Below are 19,575 nucleotides of genomic sequence, written 5' to 3'. Positions count from 1 at the left end.
ATCACTCAATGGTGACAAATCACAGAAAGTTAAATCAGTGATCAAGATATAACTCAATTGTGTCAGATCACAGAAAGCTAAATCGGAGATGAAGATATCACTCGATGGTAACAAATCACAGAAATCTAAATTGGAGATGAAGATGTAACTCAATGGTGATAAATCACAGAAAACTTAAACGGTGATGTATGTATTACTCAATGGTGACAGATCACAGAAAGCTAAATCGGAGATGAAGATATATTCCACTGGTGACAAATCACAGAAAGCTAAATCGGAGATGAAGATATCACTCAATGGTGAACGATCACAGAAAACTACATCGGAGATGAAGATATCACTCAATGGTGACATACCAAATAATGTTAAATTAGTGATAAAGATATCCCTCAATGGTTACATATCACATACTGTTTAATCTGTGATGAAGATATCAATCAATAATGTGAAAGATCACAGATTATTAAATTAGTGATTAAGATATCACTCAATGGTGATAAATCACAGAATGTTATATCAGTGACGAATATTTAACTCAATGGTGACAGATCGTTGCTAGCTGAATCTGTGATAAATATATCACTCAATGGTGAGACCAAAGAATGTTTTATCAGTTATGAAAATATCACTCAATGGTGACAGATCACAAAAAGTTAATAAGGATGAAAATATCACTCAATATGGACAGATCACATAATGTAAAATCAACGATGAAGATATCATTTAATGGTGACAATTCACACAAAGCTTAGTCGAAGATAAAGATATCACCAAATGGTGACAGATCACATAACGCTCAATCAGTGATTAATATATCCCTTAATGGTGACAAATCACAGAAAGCTAAATCGGAGATGAAGATATCACTCGATGGGGACAAATCACAGAAATCTAAATTGGAGATAAAGATATAACTCAATGGTGACAAATCACAGAAAGCTAAATCGGTGATGAATATATAACCCAATGGTGAAATATCACAGAAAGCTAAGTCGGAGATGAAGACATCACTCAATGATGAAAAATCACAGAAAGCTAAATCGAAGATAAAGATATCACTCAATGGTGACATACCAAATAATGTTGAATAAGTGATAACGATATCCCTCAATGGTTACATATCACATACTGTTTAATCTGTGATGAAGATATCAATCAATAATGAGAAAGATCACAGATTATAAAATTATTGATTAAGATATCATTCAATGGTGATAAATCACAGAATGTTATATCAGTGACAAAGATATAACTCAATGGTGACAGATCGTTGCTAGCTGAATCTGTGATAAATATATCACTCAATGGTGAGACCAAAGAATGTTTTATCAGTTATGAAAATATCACTCAATGGTGACAGATCACAAAAAGTTAATAAGGATGAAAATATCACTCAATATGGACAGATCACATAATGTAAAATCAACGATGAAGATATCATTTAATGGTGACAATTCACACAAAGCTTAGTCGAAGATAAAGATATCACCAAATGGTGACAGATCACATAACGCTCAATCAGTGATTAATATATCCCTTAATGGTGACAAATCACAGAAAGCTAAATCGGAGATGAAGATATCACTCGATGGGGACAAATCACAGAAATCTAAATTGGAGATAAAGATATAACTCAATGGTGACAAATCACAGAAAGCTAAATCGGTGATGAATATATAACCCAATGGTGAAATATCACAGAAAGCTAAGTCGGAGATGAAGACATCACTCAATGATGAAAAATCACAGAAAGCTAAATCGAAGATAAAGATATCACTCAATGGTGACATACCAAATAATGTTGAATAAGTGATAACGATATCCCTCAATGGTTACATATCACATACTGTTTAATCTGTGATGAAGATATCAATCAATAATGAGAAAGATCACAGATTATAAAATTATTGATTAAGATATCATTCAATGGTGATAAATCACAGAATGTTATATCAGTGACAAAGATATAACTCAATGGTGACAGATCGTTGCTAGCTGAATCTGTGATAAATATATCACTCAATGGTGAGACCAAAGAATGTTTTATCAGTTATGAAAATATCACTCAATGGTGACAGATCACAACAAGATGCTCCGCAGGGCGCAGCTTTATACGACCGCAGAGGTTGAACCCTGAACGGTTGGGGCAAGTATGGACACAACATTCAAGCTGGAATCAGCTCTAAATTTGGATTGTGATTAAATAGTTGACACAGCATAGGTTTCAGACACAGAATGAATGTGGTCTAATGAACTTAAAATTTTTGTTTTGCCTTTGAGCAATTCACTGTGCTGTTGAATATCAATCCTCTCAAAAAAATGTTTGAAGAAATTTTCTTTTTATTTATGAAATTTCAAATGAGAAAAATTGGACCCCCCCAATTTTTTTTCACATCCCCATTTCGTTTATTCCAAAACCGATCTCAATTCAAATTTCTAATGGAGTTTGCAACAATAATTACTCATTTAAATACATCATGAAATATTAAAATGTAAAAAAAGTGCTTGTTATCACTGAATGGTAAAGATTGTTTTAATTTATCATTTTGTAGTAAAAGAGAATATACATTGTATATTGTATAAAACAATGATTTAAGTTGATTCAACTACTATTCTGGACAAAGAAAGATAACTCCAATTTAACTTTCTTGCTATTGAACAATATTGTGCAATTGAAAATACTTGCTATTGCACAATACTGTGCAATTGTAGATTTCTTGTTATTGCTGAGTACTGTGCAATTGAAAATTTCTTGCTATTGCACAATACTTAATATAATAATTTTGGATCTTGATTTGGACAAACTTGAAAACTGGGCCCTTAATCAAAAATCTAAGTACATGTTTGGATTCAGCATATCAAAGAAGCCCAAGAATTCATTTTTTGTTAAAATCAAACTAAGTTTTATTTTGGACCTTTGGACTTTAATGTAGACCAATTTGAAAACAGGACCAAAAATTAAGAATCTACATACACAGTAACAATTGGCATATCAAAGAACCCCATTTATTCAATTTTTGATGAAATCAAACAAAGTTTAATTTTGGACCCCGATTTGGACAAACTTGAAAACTGGGCCATTAATAAAAAATCTAAGTACATTTTTAGATTCAGCATATCAAACAACCCCAAGGATTCAATTTTTGTCAAAATCAAACTAAGTTTAATTTTGGACCCTTTGTGCCTTAATGTAGACCAATTTGAAAACGGGACAAAAAAAAAAGTTAGTTTCGGCATATCAAAGAACCCCATTTATTAAATTTTTGATGAACTCAAACAAAGTTTAATTTTGGACCCTTTGGGCCCCTTATTCCTAAACTGTTGGGACCAAAACTCCCAAAATCAATACCAACCTTCCCTTTATGGTCATACGTCTTCTGTTCAAATTTCATAGATTTCTATATACTTATACTAAAGTTATGGTGCGAAAACCATGAAAAATGCTTATTTGGGGCCCCTTTTTGACCCCTAATTCCTAAACTGTTGGGACCTCAACTCCCAAAATCATTCCTTTTGTGGTCATAAACCTTGTGTTAAAATTTCATAGATTTCTATTCACTTTTACTAGAGTAAGTTAGGGTGCGAAAACTAAAAATATTCGGACGTCTACGACGCCAACGTGATAGCAATATACGACGAAAAAATTTTGAATTTTTGCAGTCGTATAAAAGTTAATAGGGATGAAGATGTTACTCAATTGTGACAGATCACATAATATAAAATCAGAGATGAAGATATCATTTAATGATGACAAATCACACAAAGTTTAATCAGTGATTAAGATGGCACTCAATGGTGAAAAATCACCGAATGTTATATCAGTGACGAAGTTATAACTCAATAGTGACAAATCGTTGCTAGCTGAATCTGTGATAAAGACATCCGTCAATGATGACAGACCAAAGAATGTTAAATCAGTTATGAAGATATCACTCAATAGTGACAGATCACAAAAAGTTAATAGTGATGAAGATATCACTTTATGGTGACAAAGCACAGAAAGCTAATTAAGTGATGAAGATATCACTCAATGGTGACAGATCACAAAAAGTTAATAGTGATGAAGATATCACTTTATGGTGACAAAGCGCAGAAAGCTAATTAAGTGATGAAGATATCACTCAATGGTGACAGATCACAAAAAGTTAATAGTGATGAAGATATCACTTTATGGTGAAAAGCGCAGAAAGCTAATTAAGTGACGAAGATATCACTCAATGGTGACAGATCACAAAAAGTTAATAGTGATGAAGATATCACTTTATGGTGACAAAGCGCAGAAAGCTAATTAAGTGATGAAGATATCACTCAATGGTGACAGATCACAAAAAGTTAATAGTGATGAAGATATCACTTAATGGTGACAAATCACAGAAAGCTACATTAGTGATGAAGATATAACTGAATAATGACAAATCACAGAAAGCTAAATAGGACATAGAGATATCACTCAACGGTGACAGATCACAGAAAGTTTAATAGGTGATGAAAATATTACTCAATGGTGACAGATCACAGAAAGCCTAATCGGCGATGAAGATATCACTCAATGCTGACAAATCACAGAAAGCTAAATCGGACATGATTTGGACCAACTTGAATACTGGGCCCTTAATCAAAAATCTAAGTACATGTTTGGATTCAGCATATCAAAGAAGCCCAAGAATTCATTTTTTGTTAAAATCAAACTAAGTTTTATTTTGGACCTTTGGACTTTAATGTAGACCAATTTGAAAACAGGACCAAAAATTAAGAATCTACATACACAGTAACAATTGGCATATCAAAGAACCCCATTTATTCAATTTTTGATGAAATCAAACAAAGTTTAATTTTGGACCCCGATTTGGACAAACTTGAAAACTGGGCCATTAATAAAAAATCTAAGTACATTTTTAGATTCAGCATATCAAACAACCCCAAGGATTCAATTTTTGTCAAAATCAAACTAAGTTTAATTTTTGACCCTTTGTACCTTAATGTAGACCAATTTGAAAACGGGACAAAAAAAAAAGTTAGTTTCGGCATATAAAGAACCCCATTTATTAAATTTTTGATGAACTCAAACAAAGTTTAATTTTGGACCCTTTGGGCCCCTTATTCCTAAACTGTTGGGACCAAAACTCCCAAAATCAATACCAACCTTCCCTTTATGGTCATAAGTCTTCTGTTTAAATTTCATAGATTTCTATATACTTATACTAAAGTTATGGTGCGAAAACAATGAAAAATGCTTATTTGGGGCCCCTTTTTGACCCCTAATTCCTAAACTGTTGGGACCTCAACTCCCAAAATCATTCCTTTTGTGGTCATAAACCTTGTGTTAAAATTTCATAGATTTCTATTCACTTTTACTAGAGTAAGTTAGGGTGCGAAAACTAAAAATATTCGGACGTCTACGACGCCAACGTGATAGCAATTTACGACGAAAAAATTTTGAATTTTTGCGGTCGTATAAAAAGTTAATAGGGATGAAGATGTTACTCAATTAAGACAGATCACATAATATAAAATCAGAGATGAAGATATCATTTAATGACGACAAATCACACAAAGTTTAATCAGTGATTAAGATGGCACTCAATGGTGAAAAATCACCGAATGTTATATCAGTGACGAAGTTATAACTCAATAGTGACAAATCGTTGCTAGCTGAATCTGTGATAAAGACATCAGTCAATGATGACAGACCAAAGAATGTTAAATCAGTTATGAAGATATCACTCAATAGTGACAGATCACAAAAAGTTAATAGTGATGAAGATATCACTTTATGGTGACAAAGCGCAGAAAGCTAATTAAGTGATGAAGATATCACTCAATGGTGACAGATCACAAAAAGTTAATAGTGATGAAGATATCACTTTATGGTGACAAAGCGCAGAAAGCTAATTAAGTGATGAAGATATCACTCAATGGTGACAGATCACAAAAAGTTAATAGTGATGAAGATATCACTTTATGGTGAAAAGCGCAGAAAGCTAATTAAGTGATGAAGATATCACTCAATGGTGACAGATCACAAAAAGTTAATAGTGATGAAGATATCACTTTATGGTGACAAAGCGCAGAAAGCTAATTAAGTGATGAAGATATCACTCAATGGTGACAGATCACAAAAAGTTAATAGTGATGAAGATATCACTTAATGGTGACAAATCACAGAAAGCTAAATTAGTGATGAAGATATCACTGAATAATGACAAATCACAGAAAGCTAAATCGGACATAGAGATATCACTCAACGGTGTCAGATCACAGAAAGTTTAATAGGTGATGAAAATATTACTCAATGGTGACAGATCACAGAAAGCCTAATCGGCGATGAAGATATCACTCAATGCTGACAAATCATAGAAAGCTAAATCGGACATGATTTGGACAAACTTGAAAACTGGGCCCTTAATAAAAAATCTAAGTACATGTTTGGATTCAGCATATCAAAGAAGCCCAAGAATTCATTTTTTGTTAAAATCAAACTAAGTTTTATTTTGGACCTTTGGACTTTAATTTAGACAAATTTGAAAACAGGACCAAAAATTAAGAATCTACATACACAGTAACAATTGGCATATCAAAGAACCCCATTTATTCAATTTTTGATGAAATCAAACAAAGTTTGATTTTGGACCCCGATTTGGACCAACTTGAAAACTGGGCCATTAATAAAAAATCTTAGTACATTTTTAGATTCAGCATATCAAACAACCCCAAGGATTCAATTTTTGTCAAAATCAAACTAAGTTTAATTTTGGACCCTTTGTACCTTAATGTAGACCAATTTGAAAACAGGACAAAAAATTAAGAATCTACATACACAGCTAGATTCGGCATCTCAAAGAACCCCATTTATTAAATTTTTGATGAACTCAAACAAAGTTTAATTTTGGACCCTTTGTCCCCTTATTCCTAAACTGTTGGGACCAAAACTCCCAAAATCAATACCAACCTTCCCTTTATGGTCATAAGTCTTCTGTTTAAATTTCATAGATTTCTATATACTTATACTAAAGTTATGGTGCGAAAACCATGAAAAATGCTTATTTGGGGCTCCTTTTTGACCCCTAATTCCTAAACTGTTGGGACCTCAACTCCCAAAATCATTCCTTTTGTGGTCATAAACCTTGTGTTAAAATTTCATAGATTTCTATTCACTTTTACTAGAGTAAGTTAGGGTGCGAAAACTAAAAATATTCGGACGTCTACGACGCCAACGTGATAGCAATTTACAATGAAAATTTTTTGAATTTTTGCGGTCGTATAAAAAGTTAATAGGGATGAAGATGTTACTCAATTGTGACAGATCACATAATATAAAATCAGAGATGAAGATATCATTTTATGATGACAAATCAAACAAAGTTTAATCAGTGATTAAGATGGCACTCAATGGTGAAAAATCACCGAATGTTATATCAGTGACGAAGTTATAACTCAATAGTGACAAATCGTTGCTAGCTGAATCTGTGATAAAGACATCAGTCAATGATGACAGACCAAAGAATGTTAAATCAGTTATGAAGATATCACTCAATAGTGACAGATCACAAAAAGTTAATAGTGATGAAGATATCACTTTATGGTGACAAAGCGCAGAAAGCTAATTAAGTGATGAAGATATCACTCAATGGTGACAGATCACAAAAAGTTAATAGTGATGAAGATATCACTTTATGGTGACAAAGCGCAGAAAGCTAATTAAGTGATGAAGATATCACTCAATGGTGACAGATCACAAAAAGTTAATAGTGATGAAGATATCACTTTATGGTGACAAAGCGCAGAAAGCTAATTAAGTGATGAAGATATCACTCAATGGTGACAGATCACAAAAAGTTAATAGTGATGAAGATATCACTTGATGGTGACAAAGCGCAGAAAGCTAATTAAGTGATGAAGATATCACTCAATGGTGACAGATCACAAAAAGTTAATAGTGATGAAGATATCACTTAATGGTGACAAATCACAGAAAGCTAAATTAGTGATGAAGATATCACTGAATAATGACAAATCACAGAAAGCTAAATCGGACATAGAGATATCACTCAACGGTGACAGATCACAGAAAGTTTAACAGGTGATGAAAATATTACTCAATGGTGACAGATCACAGAAAGCCTAATCGGCGATGAAGATATCACTCAATGCTGACAAATCACAGAAAGCTAAATCGGACATGAAGATATCACTCAACGGTGACAGGTCACAGAAAGCTTAATACGTGATGAAGATATCACTCAATGGTGACAAATCAAAGAGAGTTAATTAAGGGATGAAGATATCACTCAATGGGGACAAATCACAGAAAGCTAAATTAACTCATCATAGATACCAGGACTTAATTTTATATATACGTTAAACGCGCGTTTCGTCTACAAAAGACTCATCAATGACGCTCGAATCCAAAAGGTTGAAGAAAAAAACAAATAAAGTACGAAGTTGAAGAGCATTGAGATCCAAAATTCCCAAAAGTGTTGCTAAATACAGCTTGGGTAATCTATGCCTGAGGTAGAAAGCCTTAGTATTTAAAAAAGAATATAACAATATCAATGATAATTCATGTCCGCACAAAAAGTGCTGACTACTGAGCTTGTAATACCCTCGGGGAAATAAGTATCCACCAGCAGTTGCATCGACCCAGTGGTTGTAATAAACTCATCATAGATACCAGGACTAAATTTTATATATACGCAAGACGCGCGTTTCGTCTACAAAAGACTCATCAGTGACTTTCGAATAAAAAAAAAGTTGAAAAAAGCCAAATAAAGTACGAAGTTGAAGAGCATTGAGATACAAAATTCCTAAAGGTGTTGCCAAAAACAGCTAAGGTAATCTACGCCTGAGGTAGAGTTATGAAGATATTACTCAATGGTGACAAACAACAGAAAGCTAAATCGGAGATGAAGATATCACTCAATGGTGATAGATCACAGGAAGCTAAATCAGTGATGAAAATATCTTTCAATGGTGACAAATAACTGAAAGCTAAATCAGTTATGAAGATATCACTCAATGGTGACAGACCAAAGAATGTTAATTCAGTGACAAAGATATAACTCAATGGTGACATATCGTTGCTAACTGTATCTGTGATGAAGATATCTCTCGGTGGCGACAGACCATAGAGTGTTAAATCAGTTATGAAGATATAACTCAATGGTGATAAAATCACAGAAAACTAAATCGGAGATGAAGATATCACTCAATGGTGACAGATCACAGAAAGCTAAATCGGAGATGAAGATATCACTCAATGATGACAAATCACAGAAAGCTAAATCGGAGAAGAAGATATCATCAATGGTGACAGACCAAAGAATGTTAATTCAGTGACAAAGATATAACTCAATGGTGACATATCGTTGCTAACTGTATCTGTGATGAAGATATCTTTCAGTGGCGACAGACCATAGAGTGTTTAATCAGTGATGAAGTTATCACTCAATGGTGACACATCACAGAAAGCTAAATCGGAGATAAAGTTATCACTCTATGGTGATAAATCACAGAAAGATAAATCGGAGATGAGGATATCACTCAACGGTGTTTGATCACAGAAAGCTAAATTAGTGATGAAGATATCACTCAATGGCGAAAAAACACAGAAAGCTAAATCAGAGAGTAAGATATCACTCAATGGTGACAGACCAAAGAATGTTAAATTAGTTATGAAGATATCACTCAGTGGTGACAGATCACATTAAGTTAATTGTGATGAAGATATCTCTCAAGGGCGAAAAATCACATATAGCTTAATCAGAGATGAAGATATAACTCAATGGTGACAGATCACATAAAGTTTAAACAGTAATGAAGATATCACTCAATGGTGACAGATCACTGAATGTAAAATCAGTGGTGAAGATATCACTCAATGGTGACAGATCACAGAATGTTAAATCAGTGATGAAGATGTCACTCAATGGTGACAGATCACAGAATGTTAAATCAGTGATGAAGATATCACCCAATGGTGACAGATCATAGAATGTTAAATCAGTGATGAAGATATCACTCAATGGAGTCAGATCACAGAATGTTAAATCAGTGATGAAGATGTCACTCAATGGTTACAGATCACAGAATGTTGATAGTGATGAAGATATCACTCAAGGGCGAAATATCACAGAAGCTAAATCAGTGATGAAGATATCACTCAACGGTGTTAGATCACAGAAAGCTAAATTAGTGATGAAGATATCACTCAATGGCGAAAAATCACAGAAGCTAAATCAGAGAGTAAGATATCACTCAATGGTGACAGACCAAAGAATGTCAAATTAGTAATGAAGATATCAGTCAGTGGTGACAGATCACGAACAGTTAATAGTGATGAAGATATCACTCAAGGGTGAAAAATCACATAAAGCTAAATGAGTGATGAAGATATCACTCAATGGTGACAAATCACAGAAAGCTAAATCGGAGATGAAGATATAACTCAATGGTGACAGATCACATAAAGTTAAATAAGTTTTGAAGATATCACTCAATGGTGACAGATCACAGAATGTTAAATCAGTGATGAAGATGTCACTCAATGGTGACAGATCACAGAATGTTAAATCAGTGATGAAGATGTCACTCAATGGTGACAGATCACAGAATGTTAAATCAGTGATGAAGATGTCACTCAATGGTGACAGATCACATAAAGTTAAATCAGTGATGAAGATATCACTCAACGATGACAAATCTCTGAAAGCTAAATCGGTGATGAAGATATCACTCAATGGTGACAGATCACATAAAGTTAAATCAGTGATGAAGATATCACTCAGTGGCGACAGACAGAAGAAAGTTAAATCAGTTATGAAGATATCACTCAACGATGACAAATCTCTGAAAGCTAAATCGGTGATGAAGATTTCACTCAATGGTGACAAATCACAGAAAGCTAAATCGGAGATGAAGATATAACTCAATGGTGACAGATCACATAAAGTTTAAACAGTAATGAAGATATCACTCAATGGTGACAGATCACAGAATGTAAAATCAGTGGTGAAGATATCACTCAATGGTGACAGATCACAGAATGTTAAATCAGTGATGAAGATGTCACTCAATGGTGACAGATCACAGAATGTTAAATCAGTGATGAAGATATCACCCAATGGTGACAGATCATAGAATGTTAAATCAGTGATGAAGATATCACTCAATGGAGTCAGATCACAGAATGTTAAATCAGTGATGAAGATGTCACTCAATGGTTACAGATCACAGAATGTTGATAGTGATGAAGATATCACTCAAGGCGAAATATCACAGAAGCTCAATCAGTGATGAAGATATCACTCAACGGTGTTAGATCACAGAAAGCTAAATTAGTGATGAAGATATCACTCAATGGCGAAAAATCACAGAAGCTAAATCAGTGATGAAGATATCACTTAATGGCGAAAAATCACATGAAGCTAAATCAGAGAGTAAGATATCACTCAGTAGTGACAGACCGAAAAAAGTTAAATCAGTTATGAAGATATCACTCAGTAGCGACAGACCGAAGAAAGTTAAATCAGTTATGAAGATATCACTCAATGATGACAAATCTCAGAAAGCTAAATCAGTGATGAAGATATAACTCAATGGTGACAGATCACATAAAGTTAAATAAGTTATGAAGATATCACTCAATGGTGACAGATCACAGAATGTTAAATCAGTGATGAAGATATCACTCAATAGTGACAGATCACAGAATGTTAAATCAGTGATGAAGATGTCACTCAATGGTGACAGATCACAGAATGTTAAATCAGTGATGAAGATGTCACTCAATGGTGGCAGATCACAGAATGTTAAATCAGTGATGAAGATGTCACTCAATGGTGACAGATCACAGAATGTTAAATCAGTGATGAAGATATCACTCAATGGTGACAGATCACAGAATGTTAAATCAGTGATGAAGATATCACTCAATGGTGACAGATCACAGAATGTTAAATCAGTGATGAAGATATCACTCAATGGTGACAGATCACAGAATGTTAAATCAGTGATGAAGATGTCACTCAATGGTGGCAGATCACAGAATGTTAAATCAGTGATGAAGATGTCACTCAATTGTGACAGATCACATAAAGTTAAATCAGTGATGAAGATATCACTCAATGGTGACAGATCACATAAAGTTAAATCAGTGATGAAGAAATCACTCAATGGTGACAGATCACAGAATGTTAAATCAGTGATGAAGATATCACTCAATGGTCAAACAAAATAGTTCTTCAAATAAACACAAACCTATATTTGCAAAAAGTTGCTGTGTAAACTTCTATTTAGTTCAGTGGTCATTCAAAACTGAATGACTTCTGCTATATAATAGATATAAGCACACTTGCAACCTACATATGATTAGTATTCTTGAACCTTATCTTTTTTTCTATAAAATATAGGTACAGAATTATTAAAATGTATGTTTATAGGGATGAATTTAATCCTAAAATGTAGATCATTATTAAATCAAAAAGGGTACAACATGATTTTAGACTTGTACTTGTATCTTATTTTTTTGTCTACTAAGGATATTTTTTCAGACAAAAATAGTTATTGTACCGGGTCATTTAAAATATGATCCAATGAGAATATGATTTACAATTTTAACTTAGATTTGAAATTTATTGGATATAAAAAAAAAGTATGTTAATAGTAGCTAAGTGGATCAACATATTCATAAGACATTAATCTATATTGTAGATCACGAACTCGCATGGTTTCACCTGGCTGATGATAGAACCCTGCTATTCCATCAGGGGTAGCAAACAATCTATAGATCATAAAAGCTTAGGTAATTCTTTGTAAGTCATAAAAATTATCATATACTTACAATAAAAAAAAGAAATTACACACTTAATGAAATTAAAGGTAAATTTAATAAATCAGTTTTATGCTAATTTTTGCAGCTGAAGTCTGTTACGGTATTGGATAATCTAACTAAGTAGGGGATTGCACAGGTGATGTTAGATTGAAATATACCAAAATAGTCCAAAACTGTTAGAATTAGTTATTTCTAACTTAAGAACAGGTGAGTATTTGTATATTACTGAAAATAACATAAAATACCACATAACATCAATACATTCTTATATTAATCTAGTACTCATAATGTATGCTGTCAAGTAAAAATTATACAACATATGAAAAAGACATGTTTTATAATCAGCAGCAATTTTGTAATAGAAAATATAATGTTACATGGGACCATTTTTTATAATATAAACAGGTATCTTAAAAAGAATTCAAAATGATAATAATATATTTTGTAATTTGTTAACATACATGTAGTAAAATGCATTAGATTGAAGATACAACTCACTTTTTCCTAACATGCAAAGAATCTGAAAAAAATTAATGATGATTTACAGAATAGTCTAAAATGGGTAAAATTGGGTTGCACAGAATGTTGTCTTTGACAATACAGAAAAGTCAACAACAGAAAACACTTTAAACAATCCAATATTTGGAAGGTGCACAACCTAAAACTTTCTGTGAGGTTCCAAAGATCTGCCCTAAAAATTAATAACCATATTTTCAAAACTTGATGAAGACAGACCCAAGTTTTGAAATATCATTACAACATTTGTGCTATCATTCAGACATCTGCATGAAATGCAGTTAATGACACAAAACTGGTATCCATGTTTTTGTAAATTTTGCTTTAAAAGACAAGTTCTAGAAAATAAGAAAATGACTCCACAAACATTTTCATAATAGCATTTGTGAAGTTTAAAGATCTGGGTTAAAAACAGTACATGTAATGATTATATGTAAATTACCTGAAGAACTTTTTTGGGGGGCCAGACACCATTGTCATACATTGGCAAGCTTGTGTAGAGTTCCCCATGTCTGTAAATGTTGACAAGACTCTGCCACTAGTTTGCCTCCATGTCATTTTAGGTGTTCCTCTTTCTTTTACCGTCCAGGGTCTAGTTTGGTGCAGTCTTAGTTATATCCTCTTCCTGTAGAACTTAACTAACCATCCTCCATCATCTCCTTATAGTAGTGGCTTGATCTTCTTGTTGGCATCTGGTGAGAAGATTCTGGTTTGAGATTTTTGGTAGTAAAAAGATTTGTGCTATCTGCCATCCTCAAACATTCTGATCAACTACAAAATGTTCACTAAAGACACATCTGCTGTATAGTTTGAGTTTTGTCCTGATGGTACATTGCCCTTACAGTTGAACTCACCTCATAAAGTTGTCTTTTGATTCTGCTTCACAACTGATTGATTGATTGATGGGTGTTTTAAGCCACTTTTATTAAGCTTTTTCGTGGCAGCCAGTTTTAAAAGGTTGAGGAAGCCTAAATGCGTGGTGAAAATCACCTACGATAAGGAGACTGACAACTCTAGTCAATTTAGATTGGAGTCGAGTGCACCCACACGAGCAGGGTTCAAATTTCAAAAACTCAGTGTTGACTGGCTAGTGATTACAGTAGTAACTACTTAGACCACTAAACCACCGAGGCCCCTCTCCACAATTAAAAGTAACAGTGCTGCCAAGGTATGAGAAGGTTTCAATATGCAATATTTTTTCCATTGAGTAAAACTGATTCTATTTGTTTCATGTGAGCTGATTTCAGTTTTCTTGATGTTGATTTTTAGCCCCACTTGTAATTTTGTAATTTTGTGGTTTTATCTTTTTATCATTAATGCTAGGTCTCCTACAAAACACTTGAGGCTCTAAATAGCCTGTGTCACTCACCTGTATTTACTGTGGTTTTGTAAATTTTGTAAAAATAAGTTAAAATTCATAATAAATAGTATTAGATATCCCAATAATGATTAAGACCAAGTTTGATTCAATTTGAACAAGAAGTTGAATCAAAAGCAGGTCATTCCATTGTAGTCTTACAATAGTCAATATCATTATTTTTTTAAATTATTGTTCAAGTTGTGTCCATTTGAAATTGTTTTAAACAATGTTCCCATAGATTTCTATATAGCAGACCCCTATGTTATATTTCTAGCCATGGTGGCCATGTTAGTTGGATGGCAGGATCATCAGATACTTTTTTCGATCAAGATACCATACTGAAAATTGTGGCTAGGTTATTAAGCCCAGTAGTTGAATTTGAGAAGATTTTTGAAGATTACAAAACCAGATGCTCCGCAGGGCGCAGCTTTATATGACCGCAGAGGTTGAACCCTGAACGGTTGGGGCAAGTACGGACACAACATTCAAGCTAGATTCAGCTCTAAATTTGGATTGTGATTGTGACAGCATAGGTTTCTGACACAGAATGAATGTGTTCTAATAAACTTAAAATTTTTGTTTTGCCTTTGAGCAATTCACTATGCTGTTGAATATCAATCCTCTCAAAAAAAATGTTTGAAGAAATTTCCTTTTTATTTATGAAATTTCAAATGAGGAAAAATTAACCCCCCCCCACCCCCCCCCCCCCCCTCAATTTTTTGTTCACATCCCCTTTTCCTTTATTCCAAAACCGATCTCAATTTAAATTTCTAATGGAGTTTGCAACAATAATTACTCATTTAAATACATCATAAAATATTAAAATGTAAAAAAAATGCTTGTTATCACTGAATGGTAAAGATTGTTTTAATTTATCTGTTGGTAGTAAAAGTGAATATATACATTGTATATTGTATAAAACAATGATTTAAGTTGATTCAACTACTATTCTGGACAAAGAAAGATAACTCCAATTGAAATTGTGCAATTAGATATTTCTTGCTATTGCGAAATACTGTGCGATTGAAAATACTTGCTATTGCACAATACTGTGCAATCGAAGATTTCTTGCTATTGTGCAATACTGTGCAATTGAAAATTTCTTGCTATTGCACATTACTGTGCAATTGAAGATTTCTTGTTATTGCTGAGTACAGTGCAATTGAAAATTTCTTGCTATTGCACAATACTTAATATAATAATTTTGGATCCTGATTTGGACCAACTTGAAAACTGGGCCCATAATCAAAAATCTAGGTACATGTTTGGATTCAGCATATCAAAGAACCCCAAGAATTCAAATTTTGTAAAAATCAAACTAAGTTTAATTTTGGACCCTTTGGACTTTAATGTAGACCAATTTGAAAACAGAACCAAAAATTAAGAGTCTACATACACAGTTAGATTCGGCATATCAAAGAACCCCAATTATTTATTTTTGATGAAATCAAACAAAGTTTAATTTTGGATCCTTTGGGTCCCTTATTCCTAAACTGTTGGGACCAAAACTCCCAAAATCAATACCAACCTTCCTTTTATGGTCATAAACCTTGTTTTTAAATTTCATAGATTTCTATTTATTTATACTAAAGTTATGGTGCGAAAACACAGAAAAATGCTTATTTGGGCCCTTTTTTGGCCCCAAGTTCCTAAACTGTTGGAACCAAAACTCCCAAAATCAATCCCAACCTTTCTTTTGTGATCATAAACCTTGTGTCAAAATTTCATAGATTTCTATTTACCTCAACTAAAGTTATAGTGCGCAAAACCAAGAAAATACTTATTTGGGCCCTTTTTGGCCCCTAATTCCTAAAATGAATTTATATGATCAACTAGAAATAGTGTGAGCCCTGTCAAATACCCCCCCCCCCAAATAATAAATAAAAATGCACCAAAAAATTGGCACTATTAAGGTCAATAGAAATAAACAATTTATCAAAGTTGCATGGAATTTTGTGAAAGTTTTAGTTATTGTTTCAAAATAGGAAAATCACCCCTTTTTTAAGCATACAAATTCATAACATGGAAATGTAAAATCTGAAATTTATAAAAATTGAAAGGGAGCTTACATCAATAGATATAAACAATTCAACAAAGTTTCATGGACATTGGTGAAAGCCTTTTTGAGTTATTGTCCGAAGTGTTAAAAATCCCCCTTTTTTTATGAATAAAGCCCCATAAATCCAAAAATAAAAATTGAAAGGGAGCTTACATCAATAGATATAAACAATTCACCAAAGTTTCATTTGGTGAAAGCCTTTTTGAGTTATTGTCCGAAGTGTTGAAAATCACCCCTTTTTTATGAATAAAGCCCCATAAATCCAAAACTTAAAATCTGAAATTAAAAAAATAAAGAACCTTAGTGAGCACACTTACATACCCCACGTCCCCACATTGTCATTGGAGAATTTAAATAAGTGTTAGAAAAGAAATTTGTATAAGAAAAAAAAAAAAATATCATAATTTCCTGTCAATATGCACATCTACATAGTATGTCCTTATTATCTACAAAGTTTCATGAAACTCAGTTGTGTGGTTTCAGAGGAGTTGAGATGACAAACTGTTGCAGAAGTAAATTGAAGCAAATAAACTCAAAGGGGTGTAACTCCTAGAAAAAAATTGAATTGCAATTTCCCGTCAATATGCACAACTACATAGTATGTCCTTATTATCTGAAAAGGTTTCTTGAAATTCTGTTGTATGGTTTGAGAGGAGTTGCGATGACAAACTGTTGCAGTAGTACATTAAAGTAAATAAGTTCAAAGGGGCATAACTCCTAGAAAAAAAATTGAATCACAATTTCCCATCGATATGCACAACTACATAGTATGTCCTTATTATCTGAAAAGGTTTCGTGAAATTCTGTTGTGTGGTTTGAGAGGAGTTGCGGTGACACTGTTGCAGTAGTACATTAAAGTAAATAAGTTCAAAGGGGCATAACTCCTAGAAAAAAAATTGAATCACAATTTCCCATCGATATGCACAACTACATAGTATGTCCTTATTATCTGAAAAGGTTTCGTGAAATTCTGTTGTGTGGTTTGAGAGGAGTTGCGGTGACAAACTGTTGCAGTAGTACATTAAAGTTAATAAGTTCAAAGGGGCGTAACTCCTAGAAAAAAAATTGAATCGCAATTTCCCATAGATATGCACAACTACATAGTATGTCCTTATTATCTGAAAAGGTTTTCGTGAAATTCTGTTGTGTGGTTTGAGAGGAGTTGCGATGACAAACTGTTGCAGTAGTACATTAAAGTAAATAAGTTCAAAGGGGTTTAACTCCTAAAAAAAAATTGAATCACAATTTCCCGTCGAAATGCACAACTACATAGTATGTCCTTATTATCTGAAAAGGTTTCTTGAAATTCTGTTGTGTGGTTTGAGAGTAGTTGAGATGACAAACTGTTGCAGTAGTACATTAAAGTAAATAAGTTCAAAGGGGCGTAACTCCTAGAAAAAAAATTGAATAGCAATTTCCCGTCGAAATGCAGAACTACATAGTATGTCCTTATTATCTGAAAAGGTTTCTTGAAATTCTGTTGTGTGGTTTGAGAGTAGTTGCGTTGACAAACTGTTGCAGTAGTACATTAAAGTAAATAAGCTCAAAGGGGTGTAACTCTTAGAAAAAAAATTGAATCACAATTTCCCATCGATCTGCACAACTACATAGTATGTCCTTATTATCCTAAAAGGTTTCGTGAAATTCTGTTGTGTGGTTTGAGAGGAGTTGGGATGACAAACTGTTGCAGTTGTACATTAAAGTAAATAAGTTCAAAGGGGTTTAACTCCTAAAAAAAAAATTGAATCGCAATTTCCCGTCGAAATGCACAACTACATAGTATGTCCTTATTATCTGAAAAGGTTTCTTGAAATTCTGTTGTGTGGTTTGAGAGTAGTTGAGATGACAAACTGTTGCAGTAGTACATTAAAGTAAATAAGTTCAAAGGGGCGTAACTCCTAGAAAAAAAATTGAATAGCAATTTCCCGTCGAAATGCACAACTACATAGTATGTCTTTATTATCTGAAAAGGTTTCGTGAAATTCTGTTGTGTGGTTTGAGAGTAATTGCTATGACAAACTGTTGCAGTAGTACATTAAAGTAAATAAGTTCAATGGGGTGTAACTCCTAGAAAAAAAATTGAATCGCAATTTCCTGTCGATATGCACAACTACATAGTATGTCCTTATTATCTGAAAAGGTTTCATGAAAGTCTGTTGTGTGGTTTGAGAGGAGTTGCGATGACAAGAAACAGGACTGACAGACGGACTGACAGGTCAAAAACATTATACCCTCCGCAACCCGTTGTGTGGGGTATAAAAACGAAAGGGAGCTTACGTCAATAGATATAAACAATTTACTTTTCAGTTTCATGGAAATTGGTGAAAGTGTTTTTGAGTTAATGTCCGAAGTGTGGACGACGGACGGACAGACAGACAACGGTATACCATAATACATCCTGTCTAAAAGACGACGAGTGTATAAAAACTGCAGAATGTCCTTAAAATTACCAATTTTGGGGCAGCTACCAAACAACAGGTTATCCAATTTGTCTGAAATTTCTGGGCTGATAGATCTTGACCTGATAAACAATTGTAACTACCATCTCAGATTTGCTCTAAATACTTTGGTTTCAGAGATATAAGCCAAAAACTATATTTTACCCCTATATTCTATTTTTAGTTGGTTGGCCAGGTCATCAGACACAATTTTTAAAACTGATACCCCAATGATGATTGTGGCTAAGTTCGGTTTAATTTGGCACAGCAGGTTCAGAGGAGAAGATTTTTGTAAAAGTTGACGGACGCTGGATGCCAAGTGATGAGAAAAGCTCACTTGGCCCATTGGGTCAGGTGAGCTAAATAAACATTG

Source organism: Mytilus trossulus, chromosome 1, assembly GCF_036588685.1.
Source record: "Mytilus trossulus isolate FHL-02 chromosome 1, PNRI_Mtr1.1.1.hap1, whole genome shotgun sequence".
NCBI lineage: Eukaryota > Metazoa > Mollusca > Bivalvia > Mytilida > Mytilidae > Mytilus > Mytilus trossulus.
This window is presented reverse-complemented; position numbering follows the sequence as displayed.